This window comes from Aquarana catesbeiana, linkage group LG01 (genome assembly GCF_042186555.1).
Source record: "Aquarana catesbeiana isolate 2022-GZ linkage group LG01, ASM4218655v1, whole genome shotgun sequence".
In the NCBI taxonomy this organism is placed as follows: domain Eukaryota; kingdom Metazoa; phylum Chordata; class Amphibia; order Anura; family Ranidae; genus Aquarana; species Aquarana catesbeiana.
This window is the reverse complement of record NC_133324.1, coordinates 798,662,479-798,684,276: the sequence shown is the minus strand read 5'-3', so window position 1 is coordinate 798,684,276 and position 21,798 is coordinate 798,662,479. Positions and strand designations below refer to the sequence as shown.

The following is a 21,798-nucleotide window of genomic DNA, read 5'->3' as shown; positions in this document are numbered from 1 at the left end:
CCCCACCAGCAGCCCACTTTACATCAGAGTCCCCACCAGCAGCCCACTTCACATCACAGTCCCCACCAGAGAGCCCCCATCAGCAGCCCTTCACATCAGTGTCCTCCCTCTCCTCCCCCTCCCACATGTACTCACAGTTTTGAAGGCAGCTTCTCATTCCTCTCTCCAGTCATGTGATAACAAGTGATAGGGGAGAGAGGAAGTAAAGTCTGCCGTTGGTCTATCTCCCCCTGCAGGCTGGAGGGAGCATAACGCCTAATAGAAGGAAGCTTCTCCTCCTGACAGGAGTGAAATTGCGATCACTAACTGTCAGAGAGGAGCGGCTCCAGGACTGCATCTGACTGGCCCACTGAGCCATCAGCCCACCGGGAATCTCCCGGTAGTCCCTATGGCCAGTACAGGCCTGGCTTCATCCCTTTGGAGCTCTACCCATAAGGATTCCACCTCCTCCCTAGCTCCCTTAGTGATGTAATCTCTCACATTCACTTGTACATTATTCTTGATATATAGGCATACCCCTCCCCCTTTTTTACCCTCCCTATCCTTGCGGTAAAGGGTATACCCTTGAATGTTTGCCAGCCAATCATGAGAGCTGTTGAACCAGGTCTCTGAAATTCCCACAAAATCCAAATCCTCCTCGTACAACAGTATCTCTAGTTCACCCATCTTGTCTGCCATGCTCCTGGCATTGGTGAACATGCCACATAGTTTAGACCAGTCGCACATTGTCCTCGTATTGGGTGTTTCGAGTCTAATAGAGTCTATCAAAAAAATGTAATCTAATCTAATCTAATAAACATGTACGGTACTTAAACCTTTTTTTATTAAAGGACCCCCATTGCACTGCAGAATTAAGTTACAAAATTAAACAAATTAAACACTCCACACGAAAATCTGTGCATCACACTCTCCTTCGGGGTTCACACTCACCAGAGGGATGGTTATATCAGGCATGGATAAGTAAACTATACAAGTAGAAGGCGCAAAACAAAAACAGTTTTTATCCCTGGGTTATTAAATCAATGCGCTTGATAAGCATAATAATATATGCATACAAAATAGACCTCAAGTCCACAATCAATATGATTAATATTAAAGGAAGTCCAAAATAGAAGCCAGGGTGATAATGGCAGTGAAAAAGGGGAAAAAAAACAAGGAAAGGGGAGGAGGGGGGGTGGGGTTAGGAAAGGGGGAGAGGTGATCCATGCTCACGGCAGCCGTCCAGGGGGAACAGAAACTATGTTCCCAGTATACTTAAACAACAAAAAGGGAAGAAGAGGCACCTCTGGCTGCAGATTTTTCTTAAAAAGGTTCAATATACATTCATAGTCAAATGGCAACTCACATTTGAGAAGTTAAAATAGGCATAAGTGTAGTCCCAGCAACGGGGGGAATCATCAGTGCATTCGGTACCCCTTTCCTCCAATGGAGGTGCGCTGTGTCATCTTCTCAAACACCGCATGATGGTGCTCTGCTGGCCACGATGGAGTATGTATGGACAAGAGGTCTGGAGTGCAAGCTGGTATCCAGGCGAAGGAGGATGACGTCACTGGTAGTGCGACGCGTTTCTTGAGCGTGCAGGCTGTGAATGACGTGTCGGCCGCGCTCCTTCTTCAAAGATGATTGACAGGGACTGTCGAGTGGTAAATATGGGGAAGGAAGGGGGAGTGGCCAATGTATTCAATGCACCATGATCTTGTGTATCACATGGAAACAGAAGCACATAAATGGGGAGCCAGGAAAGGGGAGAGGGAATGGGAGGATTGGGAAGAGAAAAAGGGGGGGGGTTAAAAAGAGGAGGGGGGGAAAAGGGGAGGGGTGTTGTTATTTTGGAGGGGGGAGGAGGGAAAAAGAGAGGGGGGGAAAAAAGGAGAAAGAGAAGAATTGGAAGGGGAAAGAAATTAGTAAGGGAAAAGGGGGGGGGGGGGCGGGGAGAGGGGTTAGTTTAGATCATACTTACTAGTACCCGCCACCCCCTTTAAAAAAAAGAGAGGAGGATGAGCCAACCTGAAGGATATATTTAGAAAGTAAATTAGATGTCATGTTGATAAAAATGAATATAAAGTAATATAAATTGTTATTAATAATTACTAAGGTATACAAGGATAAATGTAAAATATAGAGATGTTATCAATGGTAAAATGGACTGAGCAAATTATGACATTGGAAGTATTAGTGGGGGAACATAAGATTCTATGCATAGGTACAAGTCAAAGGTACGCAATGCTGATTAAAGAATGGTAGCTAGTTCTATGCATTCATTGATACCCCCTGGCGAGAGGGCATCTAAAGTATAGATCCAATAAGTCTCTCTTGCACAGAGCTTTTTAAAGCATTCAGCCATCGAGAGAGATCTAGGAATCTGTTCTATGACCCACACCTTTAGACCAGTGGTAGAGCCACGGTGGGCCATAGTAAAGCGTCTCGGGACACTGGGTGGGTCAGTCCCTCCCTCAATGCTCCTTCTATGTTCTCCAAAGCGCTGTCGTAAGGCCCGAATTGTACGGCCGACATAGATAAGGCCGCATGGGCAAGTGAGACCATACACGACATAATCAGACAAACAATCATAGAATTCCTTTAGGGAATAAGCATTTCCTTTGGTACAGAATGATTTCTGGGCATGTTCCACAAATTTATATGTCTTACAAAGTTTTTTCCGGCACTGATACAACCCTGTTATGGGTATCAGGGTGAGTGCTGGGGAGGGAACCGGGGGTTGTTTTGATTTTGCCGGGGGCAATTTTATTTTTAAGGTTTGGAGCCCTGCAGTATGTGACTCGGGGATGTTGAGGAAGGATAGTTTTTAAAGGAGGGTCTTGCTGTAGGATGCCCCAGTGTTTGGAAAATATTTTCTCCATCTTTTTGTACTTGGAGTGACAAGTGGTGATGAACCTGCTTGAACAGTCTCTGGGAGGTAGGTTTGTTTTGGTGGGTTTTCCATTGAGGCATAGTTGGTATGCTTCTTCCACCAATTTCTCAGGATATTGTTTCTCCAAAAATGTGTTTTTTAAGTTGGCACTAAGTTGGATATAGTCGGTGTCCTTTGTACAATTTTGTCTAGGGCAGCAGAATTGGCCCTTTGGAATGTTTTGAAATCATTTTGGGTAGTGACAACTATTGAAATGGAGGTATGAGTTGCACGCTGTAGGTTTTGTGTAATTTTTTGCATATATTTCATGCCCATCATGTCCAAGCTCCAAATCCAGAAAGGCTAATGCTGTTGGGTTGCTTTCATGTGTAAATGACAGTCCGTAGGTATTGTTATTGCAGTACTTGACGAATGAAGTGATGAGGTCAGGTGTGCCATCCCAGATGATGATAAAGTCATCTATATACCTTCCAAAAAATATGATGTTGGCTGAAAATGGGTTGTTATTATGAATATATTGGTTTTCTCAGAAACCGATGGCCAAATTGGCATAGGAGGGAGCGAAGTTGGCGCCCATTGCGGTGCCTTGTAGCTGTAGGTAGAAATCTCCATTGAAGGCGAAGTAGTTATGTGTTAGACAAAAATTTGTGGCCTCTACGATAAAGGTTGCTTGACGAGTGTTGATAAGAGGATCCATAGCCAGGAATTGCTCTAAAGCCATTATACCAAAAGAGTGGGGGATCGAAGTGTATAGGGAGCTAACGTCCAGTGATAGCCAAACGTATGTGGGCTCCCATTTATAGGGCGAGAGGAGTTCCAATAAATGTGTCCCATCGCGAATATAGGACTGGAGTTGGAGGACTATTGGCTGTAGAAATTGGTCTACATAGAGGCTGAAACCTGAGGTGACACTATCCATGCAAGCCACGATAGGTCTGCCAGGGGGGTGTGAAAGGTTTTTATAGATTTTAGGCAAATGATAGAAGTAGGGTATGGAATAAAAGGATTTATGTAGGAAGGAGCTCTCTACTTTGGTGATTATACCGTCTGTTAGGGCGGTCTTTGGCATATTCAATGGTGGGGTCCTTCTTTAGCTTTGTATATGTGGCTTGGTCTGACAGAAGTCTATCTGCCTTCTGGATGTAGTCCACTTTATTCTGAAGAACAATTCCCCCTCCTTTGTCTGCAGTTTTTATTATCAAGTCTTCAGCATGCATGAGTGTATCAAGAGCTCTGGTTTCACAAGGTAATAGGTTATGGGACTTGGATGCAGACGTGGAATTACAAAATTTAACTAGATCCGCAAAAACCACACGGTAGAAGGTATGGTCCTTTTGAATGGGTGGGAAAAAATACAGATTTGGGCTTAAGAGTGGAGTGGATGATGGGGAGAGGGGAAGTGGCTACTAGATGTTGTGAGAGTAATCATAAGATGTCCTCGTCGGAAGGGATTATATCCAGGTTGTTACAGTCGTAAGTTTTCTGAGATGGATTCAGACTCATTCAATGGTGAAACAGATGGAGAGCTGGTCATAATTTCAGCAGGAATATTGTTTTTTATGGAAGTGTTTCTTGAGGGTAAGATTTCTTATATAGCTATTAAGATCTTTAAACAGCAGAAAAGGATTGGGTCTGTTGGCAGGGGCAAAGTTCAGGCCACGACTAAGCAAGGAAGTATCTGCGGAGGATAAAATGTGATTGGACAAGTTGAAAATGTTTACAGTTTTTGGGCATTTAGATTGTTGTCTGGTTTGTCCTCCTCTACAGCCTCTTCTGTGAGCTTTCTTTTTCGTGATACTGTGGCTCCCCCTACCCCCCCCTTTTTCTCTTCCCCATCCTCCCATTCCCTCTCCCCTTTCCTGGCTCCCCATTTACTATAGGTTAAATGTCCTCCACTTCCTCCATGACTATTAGCTATCCACCCTTACATGTATATACATACACTCACGTGTAGCACGTGAGATATGTATGTAACCTCCACGTATGTGTATATATACTTCTGTACACTTGCAATAGATTGTATGTACTGCCCATAGGCCCACTCATCTTACACTTATTACACACACCATTACATGTCACTACCATGCATCATACATCATGTACATGGCAGTGACCAGCAACATTTCCCTCCCTTCCTCCTCCCCTCCCCCATCCTTACACACATAGTTATGCATAATTTTCTATATACTTTGTTTTTTCCACATGCAATATTGTTCTTTGCTTTCTGTTGCTGTTTTTAATAATGTATTCCCAGCCTGTGATTGTCTGTTAATTCATTTTTGTAATAAGGTTCGTTTGTAATGCTCCATTTCCATGTAATGCACAAGATCACGGTGCATTGCGTACATTGGCCACTCCCCCTTCCTTCCCCATATTTACCACTCGACACCGCCCCTGTCAATCAGTTTTGAAGGACGTCATCCTCCTTCTTCCAGTGACGTCATCCTCCTTCGCCTGGATACCAGCTTGCGCTCCAGACCTTGTGTCCATACACACTCCACCGCGGCCAGCAGAGCACCATCATGCGGTGTTTGAGAAGATGACACAGCGCACCTCCATTGGAAGAAAGAGGGATGGACTGCACTGATGACTCCCCCGTTGCTGGGACTACACTTATGCCTATTTTAACTTCTTAAATGTGAGTTGCCATGTGACTATGAATGTATATTAAACCTTTTTAAGAAAAATCTGCACCCAGAGGCGCCTCTTTTTCCCTTTTTATGGATAAGTAAACCACAGCTATCCTCAGCATCAAGGAAGGTGTCACAGCATATCCTAAGATCTCCACTGGTTCTCTGACAGAAAAAAGGATCCAATAGTGTAAATCTGTTTTCTCTCTCAGTTTATTAATAAAAGTTTTCCATACAGGGTCATCGGTCAAACAGCTTAAAACTATATAGGCAAATGGACGAGCATTCCTCACAACACAGGGAATGGTGCGACTAGTTTTGTCATTACCGCTTCCTCTAAGGGCGCCCTCAGAGGAAGTCGTCATGATGAAACTAGTCAGGGCGTGACCTTATGACGACAGGACAAGTGCGTTCCATGACCAGGAAGAGACAAACCAGGAAGCAAGCGGGGGACGCTGCTTCCCATGGAGTGTGAGTCGCACCATTCCCTGTGTTGTGAGGAATGCTCGTCCATTTGCCTAGATAGTTTTAAGCTATTTGACCGATGACCCTGTATGGAAAACTTTTATTAATAAACTAAGAAAGAAAACGGAATTACACTATTGGAGCCTTTTTTCTGTCCGAGAACCGGTTTCTGGGACTTTTTCACATCATCTGTCAACTGCTTATCCCTTGTGTGTTATATACACATGAAAGCTGATCATAAACATTATGATAATAGCGCTGCTATAATAATCATAGGCACCTGAGTTGGAATTGTGCAATTTTTATTATCCCTTTTGATGTTTATGCGTTTGCATTTTAAGCGGCAGCTGTTTTATTAGTGTTTCACAGTGATGACATTTATTGTTGCAACTGTGGAAGCTCTATATATTTTATGAAACCTAATATATCTTTGAGGCTGAGATAGTGGAAGGAGGCCTAGAATTCACTAATATTTTTTTTTGAGAAAGCAAATACAGTAGCAAGTGCTTAGGCGCAAATATTTTTGTACAGCTCTGGTACTGAATAACAGAGGGATAATTTATGAGTCACACTGCAAATGCTCAACACATTTGGATGAAAAAGAAAAACTTTTAACTGCTCTTCAATGCTGCCTATGTCATTCAATGATGTACAGTGGCTTGCGAAAGTATTCGGCCCCCTTGAACTTTTCAACCTTTTGCCACATTTCAGGCTTCAAACATAAAGATATCAAATTTTTATTTTTTGTGAAGAATCACCAACAAGTGGGACACAATTGTGAAGTGGAACGAAATCTTTTGGATTTTTGAAACTTTTTTAACTAATAAAAAAAATTAAAAGTGGGGCGTGCAAAATTATTCGGCCCCCTTGCGTTAATACTTTGTAGAGCCACCTTTTGCTGCGATTACAGCTGCAAGTCGCTTGGGGTATGTCTCTATCAGTTTTGCACATCGAGAGACTGAAATTCTTGCCCATTCTTCCTTGCAAAACAGCTCGACCTCAGTGAGGTTGGATGGAGAGCGTTTGTGAACAGCAGTTTTCAGCTCTTTCCACAGATTCTCGATTGGATTCAGGTCTGGACTTTGACTTGGCCATTCTAACACCTGGATACGTTTATTTGTGAACCATTCCTTTGTAGATTTTGCTGTATGTTTGGGATCATTGTCTTGTTGGAAGATAAATCTCCGTCCCAGTTTCAGGTCTTTTGCAGACTCCAACAGGTTTTCATCCAGAATGGTCCTGTATTTGGCTGCATCCATCTTCCCCTCACTTTTAACCATCTTCCCTGTCCCTGCTGAAGAAAAGCAGGCCCAAACCATGATGCTGCCACCACCATGTTTGACAGTGGGGATGGTGTGTTGAGTGTGATGAGCTGTGTTGCTTTTACGCCAAACATATCGTTTTGCATTGTGGCCAAAAAGTTCGATTTTTGTTTCATCGGACCAGAGCACCTTCTTCCACATGTTTGGTGTGTCTCCCAGGTGGCTTGTGGCAAACTTTAGACGAGACTTTTTATGGATATTTTTGAGAAATGGCTTTCTTCTTGCCACTCTTCCATAAAGGCCAGATTTGTGCAGTGTATGACTGATTGTTGTCCTATGGACAGACTCTCCCACCTCAGCTGTAGTTCTCTGCAGTTCATCCAGAGTGATCATGGGCCTCTTGGCTGCATCTCTGATCAGTCTTCTCCTTGTCTGAGCTGAAAGTTTAGAGGGACAGCCAGGTCTTGGTAAATTTGCAGTGGTCTGATACTCCTTCCATTTCAAAATGATCGCTTGCACAGTGCTCCTTGGGATGTTTAAAGCTTGGGAAATCTTTTTGTATCCAAATCCGGCTTTAAACTTCTCCACAACAGTATTACGGACCTGCCTGGTGTGTTCCTTGGTCTTCATGATGCTCTCTGCGCTTTCAACAGAACCCTGAGACTATCACAGAGCAGGTGCATTTATACAGAGACTTGATTACACACAGGTGGATTCTATTTATCACCATCAGTCATTTAGGACAACATTGGATCATTCAGAGATCCTCGCTGAACTTCTGGAGTGAGTTTGCTGCACTGAAAGTAAAGGGGCCAAATAATTTTGCACGCACCACTTTTCAGTTTTTTAATTGCTAAAAAAGTTTAAAATATCCAATAGATTTCGTTCCACTTCACAATTGTGTCCCACTTGTTGGTGATTCTTCACAAAAAATGTAAATTTTATATCTTTATGTTTGAAGCCTGAAATGTGGCAAAAAGTTGAAAAGTTCAAGGGGGCCGAATACTTTCGCAAGCCACTGTATCTTGTCCAGTCCACTGTAAAATAATACAATAACAATTAAAAAAGGGAGATGGTAATAAAACAGGAATTCTAAGGAAAATATAAAAAACACATAAACAAAAACGAATCTAAAAGTATAAACTCTGCTTGCTAGTGACACTTTTTTTTTATCATTTATGTCTTTTTTTCTATTGGTTGAACTAGGTGGACTTATGTCTTTTTTTAACCCATGTAACAACACGTGAAAGAAGTAATTATTTTTTTTTTCTTTCTGTTGTATGGGTTCCTTTAAGTTAGTTAGCCATAATTTGGTGGGATCACTATTGTTGTAAGAGTCCCTGGTGAGCTATTATCACATCTGTTGCTCACAGGAAACACTTTTTTACCAAGCGGTGTATGATATGCATGCTAGCAAGATGAAGATCACACGTGTACTGAGAACGTGTGCTCTGAGAGCAAGAAAGAACATTCCACTGAGATATAAAGGGGAATATGAGCTGGCGGTATCATGTAAAGGTTAATCCAATCCCTCTAATTAAAAAACCATCACATATTAACTAGTAATTAAAACCAGTGTCATCACAGATAATCTGTAATCAAATACACAAGAAAAATTGAAAAACAACATTTCTAACACACCTGAGATTCAGGATGCTGAATAAAGTGAATTAAAACAAACGTTAAATTAAAATTTTCAGGTTTTCTATCTACTTTTTGAAACCAGGAGCATAGTAATTTACTAGAAGCAGATGTTGTTTGCAGCAAATGCAAAAAAAAGACTTCCAAAGTATAGTGCTATAATTTTGTTGGAGTGTAGAATGCATCACTGTGTCGCTGGGTGTTCATGACCCCTACACATCGTCAATATGGTTTTATAGTGCCAAACATTTGTTCTTCTGCTTGAGCCTTGATACTACCATTCAGCAGACACCATGTGATCAATGTTCCAGGACAATTTATTAAATGGGTAAAAATTTGCAAGTCACTGTTATTTAGTAGCCCCTCTCCCTGCATTTAAGCACTTAATAAAACCTACAAAGAAAAAATGAAAAGTACCTCCTCTCCCTCCTTCAGCATCCCACATGATAAAACTATTCTGCCACTTTTTGTGATTGTGGGAAAGATCAAAATCTCATGAAACTGGTACAGGATTTGTCAGATTTGGGACCTTACACTTTGGCCTGATGAGGTTGAGTGCTATCAACGGCTAATAGGTAAGTGGACCAGAAGATGAGGTGGGAGACATTTGTTTTTCACCAGAGTGACAAGAAAATTCATGGAGCAGGATAAAAAAAAAAAAAAAATTAATAATTGAAATTCTAACCATGAATGTGATTTTTGCTAGGGAAAATATTGTTCTTATTGTATGAAACCTAAGTCTGGGTAGATAGGTCTTAGATAGGTCTGGGATTCAATTCAAATAGCATGTCTGGAGGTAATTGTAAGGGTTTTTTAACAAAATTAGTTGGAGTAGAATTCAAAATGTTAGGAGCTGTGTTTGGAAAGCAAAGGATTGAACAAAAAAGAGGTTATTCTGGGTGTTTGGTATAGAAGTTGAGCTAATGTGCATGTTAGTAGTAAAATTACTGAAATAGTCAATCTGCACATTAGTATTAGTAGATCTAATAGATGTAAGAGTAATTAGAGTGTGGAGTAGACTTCCAGACTCCCTCAAAGAACTGTAGGCTTTTTTTCTCCACAAATGGTGCACACTGTTCAGAACTTGTATGATGGCATTCTAAAAAGGACTGAACCTAGTCTAAAGGCAAAGGGTGGCTGTATTTCCTATAAGATCACTGATATTTTGCTATTGTTAGATATTTTCACCCCCTGCATATTCTTGTTTGGTGAAATTATATACATAACTTAAAGCAGGGGTCCACCTATCTATCGTTTTTTTTTTTTTTGGAGTTCATTTACAAACTTTTCTTCTCATGATTATCTACTCACATGTTCTGTGTAATAAGTCCGCCTGTGTCCGATTTCGTTGTAAAGAATAACTTATAAAATTCACTGAAGGCGGTTTCCATCTTCATTGTGGGCATTTGAAGCCCACAAGCATGTATTTCCTGGATGCAGTGAATGCTGTGCTCCCAGCATTCACCGAGATGTTGTGATGACGCTGTTGCACAATGCATGCTGGGAAGCCTGAGACTAGCTCCCAGGGGACTGTGGGAGGTTTGGGAGAGGTTAGAAACACGCCTACTCCCATGGGAGGAAAACCAGGAAGTGCTAAGAAGATTAGAAAAAAAAAGGTAATTACGGCGATTTACATTTTTTTACACAGCATTTCAGCATCTAGGCAAGGAAGAGAATGCATAGAGATAATGTTCAAAATTTGGGTGGAACCCCGCTTTAAATATGTGTTGCTTTATAAAACATACAGTATAAAGCCTCGTATACACGATCAGATTTTTGTCCGAGAATTGTGCGATGACAAGACTGTTTGCCTAAAATCCGACCGTTAGTACGCTCCATCAGACAATTGTTGGCCAACTTTCCACCAACAAATATTGGATGGCAGGCTTGCAAATTTTCGGCGGACAACGGTCTGTTGTCAGATTTTCCTATCGTGTGTACACAAGTCCGTCACACAAAAGTTCAAAGTACAAACACGCATGCTCGGTAAGCAAGGACGAGTCGGAAAGCATAACAAAAAAAAAAAAAAAGAAGAAAAATTGTGGCATGCTGACGTCACCGCGTATTACGCTAGTCCCGGAAGTAAAGGGCTGCTATCAAGAGCCGGCTGGCTAGATTTTGTTATTGCTGGTTTATTTCACTTAACTGTAATGCCCCGTACACACAGATGTTGGCTCAAACTTGTCTTGCATACACACGATTACACAAATCTTGTTGGAAATTCTGAACGTCAAGAACGCGGTGACGTACAACACGTACGACGAGCCAAGAAAAATGAAGTTCAATAGCCAGTGCGGTTCTTCTGCTTGATTCTGAGCATGCGTGAAACTTTGTGCGTCGGAATTGTGTACACACTATCGGAATTTACGACAACGGATTTTGTTGTCGGAATTGAGATCCAGATCTCAAATTTTGTGTGACAGAAATTCCGATGGAAAATGTCCGATGGAGCCTACACGCGGTTGGAATTTTGGACAACAAGCTCCCATCGAACATTTTCTGTCGGAAAATCCGACCGTGTATAAGGGGCATAAGTGTTTACTCGTCTTTAAGCTTAACAAATTTAAAGGGTTTTATACTATGCAAACCTTTTGTTGTTTTATGGGGATCCATTAATCGTGTCCTATCGTATGAGGATTATCATCGCTGAGGCTCAGGAGTTCGGTGCACGGCACAGAGACCCTAGGCTGGGTTATAAGCCATAGGCGCCCCCTGGTCCCCTGTAATTAGGTACCATATCGATCTGGTAAGCGGCAGCGTGTGCTCAGGTGGAGGCACTTTCCTATTTCTTCACACTTTCTGGGGTGTTTGGATCATATGTCACCGTGGAGGATTCATTGACACATCCTTATGGACTATTACTTCTGAATTTACTAACGAAAGTCTCAGCAGTCATCATTAGCATATGCCGTTGGAATCATTATAAAATAATTTTTTTAAATTTTATTTTTCTGCTATATTTATATTTTTATATGGACTTACTTTGTTACATATTTAACACAATTTTTGGTTGGAGAATATTATTCACCATTGTCACCTAATCAGGTTGACAATTTGTCATTATATGTTTTTATTTATCTGTCAATCCTTTATTGTTCAGCCTCATTTTAACTCTATTGGGACAATTTTTCTTCTTTTTTTTTTTTTTTTTGTTTTTTTGTTTTTTATGCTTTTAGTGTAAACTTCTATTTTATTGGCATATTTGGCTCACTTCCATTTATTATTTTTTTTAGTTTATTCATACATTTTTTCACGTTTGTTGTGTTTACACCATTTAGTTCACTTAGTAATCACAATTTTTATTTTTTATTTTTTTATTTTGATAGGTTTTTCATTCATTATTTTTTGTGAGTGCATCTTTCCAGTTCTTGAATGGTTAGTGCTTCACAGGTTAATTTATTTAGTGCAGCTTCCCTTTTTTTTGTATTCGTGTGTTGGTGTTGTATAACATCTTGAGTTGCAGCTTGGTATAGACAGTTAATAGCGCAGTTTGCTTTTTTACAAATTTTATTTTCTAGTGATATCAAGAATAATATTATTATGCTTGTTTATTTATTTTTTGGGCAAGTTACCACAACACTATTATCCCGTAGTTTTTAAGATCAAAGATACAACTATGTTGGTGTCCCTTGTTAATTTTACCTTGTATTTTTTAAAATGTAACTGCCTACTCCCAAACTGTCATTTGAAGTAAAACACATAGCCAAGTATTTTTCTACACAATTTTTTTTATTGTGCATTAAAATAAATTAAAAAATTAAATTAGAGATGTTATATGCCATTCAAATATAAAGAACTTAAACAAAAAGTGCATTCTATGCATACAAAAATAAATAAAATATAACAAAGAAAATCATTATTCAACAAAACCATAAAAAAAATTAGTAAAGGGGGTAGGGATGCAAATTCTCAGACCAGCGGCCTTGTTGGGGGTCTTGTGGCTGGTATTGCCACTGTCCGCCCTGCTGCTGTGGTGTCTGGGGTGGCTGTGGTGGGGGGTGGCTGTGGAGGTGGTGGATGTGGAGCAACAAAATCACACAGGTGTGTGTTTTCTTTCATTTGGCCCCTCACTCCCTTGTTGAGGACTTGTTGAGGAGCTGCAGGATCAGTTCCTCACACCTACTCCTTTGCTCACCATCCATCTGCCTTAATTTATTGGCAGTCAGCACGGTAAATCCCTCAACCCCATCTGGGTCTGTCCTGAGGGCGGTAGTGGCCTGGCTGAGGAAGGCAGCTGTGGCCTCATCCAGATTCCTGCTATTCCTGGCCCTTTTAGCAGGAGGGTGTAGGGGAGGGATCTGGGACTCCGTCTGGCTGCTAGCCACGGGCTCCTCCTGACTGACTCTTTCCTGTGTATGAAAATGGGACATAATTAGAATCTTTTTTAGGGTTTGGTCATCAATCACACACAATTTTGCTCTCCTCACTTTTGCAAATTGAATGTGGGCAAATAGAAAAGACTATCATTCAGACCCCAGCATTTTCTATTCTTGTACAAATCATTTTGGTCACTACTGTCTATTGATATGGAAAGCACTTTGTTAAGGCAGAAATATTTTAACAATAACGTCTAGTTATCATCATTGTATTTTTGGAAACAAATATGTTCAACAATGCTATACCTAGGTCAAGCTGGGCTCCTCCACATCTTCATCCTGTGCAGCAGGACCTGTGTGGACCTCTGGCCTCTCCAGATGTTGAAGGCAGTGTAGACAGCGATGGCTTGGGTTCTGTCTGGTCGGACAAAAACCGCAGGCTGTGGTAACACCACAGCCTGGGGACGTATATGTTATCTGCTGATGCTCCAGATCTCTGTGAGTTCATCACCTTTTGTGCTCCCTTTTAAATGTTGAGATTTTTCTCTTGACATAGTTGATGTCTGCCCTGGGGTACACTGGCTTCACCAACTCAAGCATTTTCTCTAACGCTGCCTTCCTCAAGATTTTATTTGAGTAGTCTCGACTCTTAACCTTCTAGAGACAGGGCAGCTCCCGGTACAGGTCAATGAATTGGGGAAAAAAATCTGGTGAGGTAAATTTATCCATCATGATATGATGCAGGAGGGCGTAGGGGAGGGATCTGGGACTCCGTCTGGCTGCTGGTCATGGGCTCCTCCTGAATGACACTTTCCTGTGTATAAAAATTGGACATAATTAGAATCTTTTTGGTCATCAATCACACACAATTTTGCTCTCCTCACAAGACAAAACATCATGTCTGGCTTAACTCATAAGCTGTTCCCAATCAAGGCCAAAAATATAAGCACTATAGGCCACTAACCACCTTTGCCCAAATTTCCAATTGTCCCTTCATTTTCTGGCTCCTTTCGTGTGTTGGAGATGGCGATCATTCGTCCTTCACTCCAAGATTGTTCCTATGGCAGTTACATCGACTCTGCGTTATGGCTTTATATACTCTGCGCATACGTGAAACTCTGCTCTCAGTGCGTCATGATGCTGGGGCGTGACCATCTCTCTTCTGCATGCGACACACACAACGTAACATTTGGGAGGGATGACATGGCGGATTAGGCGGATTCCAGGCAGCCCCGCGGTGGTGGAGCTCATAGGAGGCACAAAGCAACCCCCATGAGCAAGGATGAGATGGTGGAGATGGTGCGCATCCTTGAGAAGCACGACTACGATTGTAAGCTGCACAATTACAAAAGATCATCGCCATTTTACAGGGCGAATTTTCGGTGACACGCACAAAGGACCAAATCAGAAAACGATGATCTGATCTCAAACATCGTGAGCAAGACAAGATGGAGTTCATACATAAGATCATCAAAAAAGTAAGCAAGGTTTGTATCTAACCAATATGGATATGTGTAAATTAGCTGTCTGTATATGTGCTTTCTCCAAGTAGCTCGAGAGAATTATATATAATGTTTTCTATAATCTTTGTCTGAATTGTTATTTTAAAGATGAAGTAAAATAGAAAGCAGATATGGACATTCTTATTTGGTTCTGTTTCTGTACTTTTCTTTATTTTTGTACCTAATTTTTTTATCTTCTTTCAACAGGGAGGCACCAAAAAATGAGGCAACAGCCAAGCCACCAGAAGGGGCAAAGGGAGGCTACCCTTGCTCGGGCACAACAGGGGAGGCAACAAGGCCATCTTCCCACACGTAAGTGACAACTTCAAACACACTCATTTAGCCACCGACAGGGGTGATTCTAGGTGGGTCAAAGGCCATGGGCTTAGGGCAGAACTTAAAGTGGAGTTCCACCCTAAAGTGGAACTTCCGCTCATCGGATCCACCCCCCCTGCGGTGCCTCAATTGGCACCTTTCAGGGGGGTGCAGATACCTGTATAATACAGGTATCTGCACCCACTTCCGGGAATAGCTAGCCGCAGCTAGCCACAAATGCCCACCCCCCTGTTGTGTTCTGGGAAACACACAGTTCCCACAACACAATGGGGACCAGTGTAGATGTGCAGCGCGACTCGCGCGTGCGCAGTAGGGAACCAGGGGGCAGTGAAGCCGCAACGCTTCACTTCCTGATTCCCTGACCGAGGATGGCGGTGGGGGCAGCCGAGAGACGAGCGATCGATCGGCTTCGGCTGCCGACATCGCTGGACCCTGGGACAGGTAAGTGTCCATTTATTAAAAGTCAGCAGCTGCAGTATTTGTAGCTGCTGGCTTTTAATATTTTTGTTTAAGGTGGAGCTCCGCTTTAAGGAGTAAAGAACACTTTCTGGTTGCTGCCTGTCTCATCAGTGCCCATTAATGCAGCCTTGCCAGTGTAGACATGGCTAGAGGAGAGGCCCCCGGGGATCACAGGCATGCAGAGTCACGCCTGCTAGAATGATCATCATATATCCCCTATCCGATAGGAGACAAGAGGGGTGGGGGGCAACTGCAGGACTTTTTCAATGTTGGTACTTGTCCAGTGTTTACCCTCTGTAAAATGACATCACCTTCCCTTTTCTATGCATTTTTCTTTTCCAATATTTTTATTAAGAAATGTTTAAACAAGTACAAGATCAACATTTACCATTGTAGTACGTAGTAATGGTACAGTTAACAAATCAGTTATGAATAGGTTACATCGCAAATTACCTTATATTTATATGTGAGGTCTTGTGTATCATTATGCCTATTCTAGGTACATATAGTATGGTCAGACATAAACCGAAAAAATAAAATAAAACCAAAACAATACAAAAGAAAACCTCCTCTAGGTGGTGCACAGGCATGCTCCAACATGTAGCACGGGGAACCTTATGCTCTGTCACCACAACTAGGCATAATCTACTAGGATAACTTCCAAGTGAACCCAGGGGCCATAATCGGTTCATGGGCCCTTAGAGGCCAATTCAAGTTGAAAGAAAAGGAAGAAAGGACAGGAATAAGAGAAAGAAGAGTAAAGGATAGTAGAGGGGAGGTGCACTCTGGCCCTGGAGAATAGTACTCCCGAGCCACTCCCATTTCATTTTGTAGCCGAGAGGTAGTTAATCCAGGGGTCCCATATTTTGTTAAACAAAGCTATCTTATCGTTTAAAATTGCCGAGAGGCGTTCATTCACCATTATCCATGATAGTTTCAATTTTAGCAAGTGAAAAGGGATCATTGGTGATTTCCAAGATTTGGCAATCGATATTGTTGCTGCTACAAATATGAAGGCAATGAGTCTCTTCATATGGTTTGATGTCCCCTTCACTGGACGTCCCAACAGTGCCTGTAGGGGTGACTTAGTGAGATTCACTTGAGTCAGTGAATATATGAAATTATATGTTCGTATCCAGAACCTTCGCATTTTTGGGCATGTCCACCATGTGTGGAGCATGGTGCCGTCTATGTTACATCCCCTGAAGCACCGTGGGGAGGCCCCCGGGGCAAAGGTTGCTATCTGCGCTGCGACCATGTACCGACACATCAAGACTTTATAGTTTGCCTCTAACAGCGAGGTATTGATATATGATCTGGATGCACATTGTGTTAGTTTGCTCTATTCTTCAGCTTTTAAGCTGGTTTCCATATCTTGCTCCCATTTTGCTCCCATTTTTGCATGTAAAATAGTTTTTGAAAAGTCGAGGTTAAAATACTGTGAATCTGCAATATGTGACCAGTGTGTCTGTTGAGGGTGCTGCAAAAATTTTCCATTGGGGTGGAAGTGGTTAGATCCGAAGTGCGATTTAATGAGCTATCTAGGTATAGCAATATAGTTCAGAATTTGGGAGATGGTACTTTTCCTGGAGGACCCGTTTCGACAAAACACTTCTATGGTCACAGAAGTCCGCTATTTGTAGCAGACCTTTGTTAGTCCATCATGCAAAGTCATGACGGTGAAGACCCGGGGTGAATGAAGGCTTGCCAAACAATGGGGCTAATGGGGTGTGCGGGGATTTAAATTTATATGTAGCTACCAGTTTGTCCCATTGATTTAAAGAGAAAGATAGAGTCGGACACGATATTGTCTGTCTATCTCTCCCTTTCATCCACATTAAGTGACTAATCTCTCTACTCGGGTATAGGGAGGATTCCATCATCATCCAGAGTGGTCTGGGCTGTAGTGTGTGGAATCGAATCAGTTGGGACAATTGCGCTGCGTGGTAGTACTTGATCAGATCCGATACTCCTAGACCACCCCTCAGTTTTGGTGTGTATAACGTTCGTCTATTCACCCTGGGTCTTCTGTTTCCCCATATAAATTCCAACAGCTTTGTCTGAAACTTCACTAGATCAGCTCTTACAATTGCTATTGGAAGAGTCCGGAACAGATATAATAACTTAGGGAGGATGGTCATTTTAATAGAGTACAGTCGACCGAACCACGATGGGGGGTTATTTGACCATCTTTTGAGATCCTCTGTTAATTTTTTAAACAGTGGAGGGTAGTTTCATTTATATAGTGTGGAGAGGGTGAGAGTTAAGAAGATACCCAAATATGGAAGGGCCTCATTCTGCCATTTAAATGAGAATGAGCTTTGAAAGCGCGAATTATGCGTGTTTGTAAGAATATATTGAGTGCTTGAGACTTTGAATGGTTCACTTGCAGGCCTGTAATTGAAGTGAAGTGTTGTAGTACTATGTTTAGTGTAGGCAGTGAGGTGACTGGGGAGAAGAGAAGTAGCAGTATATCATCCGCGAACAACACGCATTTATGTTTGCGGTCTCCACAGTGAATTCCCTGTATATCTGGATGATCTCGAATTTTGATGGCTAACGGTTCTAACGCCATAATAAACAATAAGGGGGACAGTGGGTGTCCCTGTCGGGTCCCCCTGTGAATATTTATGTTTTGTGACCGATAGCCCTTGACTACGAGGTGTGCTGAGGGAGCGTTATATATGGTTTTAAGCGTCGTCAGGAATTTCGGACCGAACATGTAGTGTTCTAAGATGAAGAACAGATAGGCCCAGGACAGGGAATCAAAGGCCTTGTGTAGGTCTAATGAGAGTAATAGCGCCCCCCTCTGCCCCCCCCATCCCAGCCCGAGTTCAGAGCAGATATTATATTGATAATCTGTCTGGTCTGATCCGGGGCTTGTCTATTGGGAACAAACCCCACCTGGTCCGGGTCAATGTATTTTGGTAAGAAAGAGTTCATGCAAGTAGCTAAGATCTTAGTCATTATCTTGAGGTCAACATTTATTAACGATATCGGGCGGTAATTCGCGCAGTCCCCATGGTCTTTATTCAGTTTGGGTATAATGTGAATAAAGAGATTATTTTCTTGTGGTGGTAAGAGGGAGCCCTTTCTTAATTCTTTGTAAAAAGAGCATAGATGTGGGGTTAGAACCTCTGCATATTTGCGATAATAGTGGCCAGAGAATCCACCTGGGCCTGGCGCTTTGGATGGGTTTAGGTTTTTAATGGCTGCTACTACTTCTCTTTCTTCCGCTTCCATCAGCTCTGCATGATCTCGGTCTAGTGTAGGGAGCGGGATGTCTTAGAGGAACTCCTCCACCCTATCCTTGTGGAGAGGGGTAGGGGAATAATATAGTTTGGAGTAGAACGTGAAAAATTCCTGCAGTATTAGCTGGGGATTCTGGGTTGTCTGGCCGTTCTGCAACCGCAATTTAGGTAGAGCAGGTGTAAATGGTCTGGGAGTCAGTTTCCTCACCAAAAGTTTATTAGGTTTATCCCCCCATGGTGTAGATACACCAATAGTGTCTGGACCATCTAATGTGTTTTTCTGCTTTAGTGGTGAGACTCAAGTTCAGGGCCGTACGGGTGACATCAATCTGGTCTCTAAGATCAAGATGCTGATTAGCTTTTTGTTCACGCATAAGGCGTTGCAACTCCTTGTTTTGTTGACTGATCGTTTGTTCACGTGCTTGTTTCGCTCTGGAGGCTAATTGCATCAGTTTACCGTGGATAGTGGCCTTATGAGCCGCCCAAATCATGGTTGGGGTGGAGAACGAGGGGGGATTGTCCTGAAAGTTGTGTTGGAGAGTCCTTTCAACTCCTTTGGCAATAATAGGGTCGTTTAATAAAGACTCGTTTAGTCGCCAAGAAGTTGGTTGCGATTTCGACCATAGGTTTGTTAGTGTAACTTGATCGAGGAGTTGTCTGACCATGCCATGGGCAGGATTTTAGCCAACGAGACATATGAGAGTAGAGGGGATAAAGTGAATAGGTGATCTATTCGGGAATACGTTTTGTGTTGGTGGGAGTAGAACGTGTAGTCCCTGGTGGTGGGATAGGCATCTCTCCATATATCAATCAAATCGTAGCTGCTTGCTATTCCTCCACTCTGCTTTGGGGTGTGTTTTAGAACTGTCTTCCTGGGGTTAGATTCTAGAGAAGTGTTGCTATCCCCTTCCAGAATTACATGCCCATCACATGGGGCATAATCACTGTCAGCATTGAGCGAAGGAACTGTATTTGACCTGTATTGGGAGCATAATAGGAAAGTAGGGTGATTCCGTTCTCATTGATTTTCCCTGTTACCATGATATAGCGGCCTTCCTTGTCCTTTATAACATTGGTGGGTGTGAAAGGCATCTTTTTAGCCATACATATTGCTACTCCCCGCTTTTTGTCTGGTCCATTTGATAAAAAGACTGTGGGGTACCGTGCATTTAGATATTTAGGGGAAGAGGTCCGCGAAAAGTGTGTCTCCTGCAATAGTAGTATGTCTATCCCCATTTTATAATATTGTTGAAAGGCTTTTACCCTTTTAATAGGGGAGTTAAGGCCCTGCACGTTAAGTGTTAAGACGGTATATTTTGTGGAGGATCTACGGGTCATAGGGGTTCAGCGGACTGTACTCACATTTTAGGAGCTTTAAGAATTCCGTTTGGGATCTTCTCGGTCTATCACGTCGGATCCATTCCTGGAGTGGGAGTGCACCAAAGGAGAGAAAAGCTCGGAAAGAAGAGAGAAAAACAGATTTAGTGATAGAAGACTGTACATCTTTGGTTAAGCTGTAAAAAAAACACGTAAACAATGCTAACAAATAAAAAAAAACAGTACACTGTGTGATGCAGTGTAACCGTGGGAGTACCAAGCCCCTTTTAATGTGTTGCGAAGTTGCCTCCACTCTTAGGGTAGGGGCAAGTTCACCACAAGTGGCATGCGTTTCCGCTCCAGCCCATCTCTTGCATTGTCTGAAAGGGATGGGAGGAACCATCTAGCCGGACTTAGGCTCCATGCACACTGGAGCTCCAAAAAGCTTTTCCTGGATGCCAGATTGCTGGCAGAAAACGCTGGTTGAAAAACACCCTTTTAACAGCGTTTTGTACTAGAGTTTATGAGCGTTTTTTTAGCGTTAGCGTTTATGGGCGTTTTTAAAAAAAAAACAGAGGACACTCCAAAAATCCCACAATGCATTCCCAAACTCCCACAATGCATTGAAAAAATAGAACGGCGAACGGTAATTAACGCGCGTTTATGTGCATTTAGGAGCGTTTTGCGACATTTTAGCGTTTTTTTTAACTCCACTCTATGTTAGCCTATGTGTCAATGCACACATGGACGTTTTTCAGCTTTAATGAGCAGTGGAGTTTATGGGCTTTTTTCTGACGCCCGAAAATCGCATTCAAAGTGCCGTTTTTCTACCTCAAAAAGCGCTAAAAAATGCAAAACGCTGATAAACGATGATAAACGTCAATAAACGCTCAAAAACGTGGCTCACCAGCGGTTTTTAGCGTTTTTCATCCATTGAAAGAAAAAATTGAAAAAAAAACGCTAAAAACCGCTAACGCTGAAAAACGCTATAAAGATGCTAATAAACACTATTGCAAAGACGTTTAAAAACGTTGAAAGACTCACTGCAAAGCTACTGGCGTTTTTATAACATTATTTTAGCGTCCAGTGTGCATGGAGCCTTAATGTCGTAAATGCAAGGTAAGGTAGGTCCACATTTGGGAACAGGAACGTTCTCTTGTGAGAAACAAACAAAAAGAGGGGGGGGGTGAAGAAATGCAATCATCTGGTATGCAGTTAGAGTATGCATCAAAACAAAACTGTGCATCTTCGGTAGGTCTTTGAAGTTGCAGGAAGTGCAGGAAGACTGGTCTCAAAATGAGGAGCAATGTCCAGGTGACATTTCTTGGGGATGCTCAGGTGATAGATGGAGACTTCCTGATTCTAGATCTTCTCGGCTGGGACCACAGAGGAGAAACCGGACTGGAAGCTGGCGAAAGAGTGGGATTTTTCTCTAAATGTAAAGGACAGTCGGAATGGAAATGACCATCGATATTTGATCTGGTGGTTGATCAGACGGGTTAGTAGTGGTTTCAGTTGTCGTCTTTTCTGGATCTTTGCCTGGGAGATATCCGCGAAGATCTGGACCATATTTCCCAAAAGTGATATATCTCCTTTAATTCTAGCCTCCATCATTATCTTTTCTTTAATCCGATAAAAATGCAGCTTAACTATCATGTCACGGGGTAGGCCATCCAGACTAGGTGCTGTCAAGGCTCTGTGTACTCTGTCTATTTCCAGCTGGTGAGGGGAAATATCTGGTATCAGA

At 42.3% G+C, this 21,798-nt stretch overlaps 1 long non-coding RNA gene across 1 annotated transcript in view; it reads left to right on the top strand.

Moving 5' to 3' along the window:
- LOC141114173 (uncharacterized) overlaps positions 1–21,798 on the top strand; it is a 133,774-nt gene that overhangs the window by 110,469 nt on the left and 1,507 nt on the right. The window contains exon 2 of the long non-coding RNA XR_012236884.1: positions 14,896–15,000. This is a non-coding gene — a long non-coding RNA (uncharacterized lncRNA). The remainder of the gene's footprint in view (positions 1–14,895; positions 15,001–21,798) is intronic.